Raw genomic sequence first — 380 nt, 5'->3', positions numbered from 1 at the left:
TTTTTTTTTTTTTTTTTTTTTTTGACTCGAACAGAAATGACGTTTCGTTTCGTTGGAAGACATCGATTTCTCGTCGTCGATGATTATGTAATCTACGATAATATCCACGACGAGGAAGATCGAAACGCTGAACGAGACAAGATTATAACGATTGTTGTACGGGACTTATTATCCTAAGGTTAGCGAGGTTCACCTCACGAATGAATTCTTTCTCTCTCTGTTTCTCTTTCTTTCGGTTAATGTAGAATCTCTCTTGAATTTATCAATTATTAAGTACATAATTATTAAGTATATAAATTAGTAGTCTAATGATTATAGTAGTAAGAAGAAGGAGATTCAAAATCCTGTAAATATTTTGAAATTTAAAATTAAAAAATCTT

This window comes from Apis dorsata, unplaced genomic scaffold, assembly GCF_000469605.1.
Source record: "Apis dorsata unplaced genomic scaffold, Apis dorsata 1.3 scaffold_741, whole genome shotgun sequence".
Classification (NCBI taxonomy): domain Eukaryota; kingdom Metazoa; phylum Arthropoda; class Insecta; order Hymenoptera; family Apidae; genus Apis; species Apis dorsata.
This window is presented reverse-complemented; position numbering follows the sequence as displayed.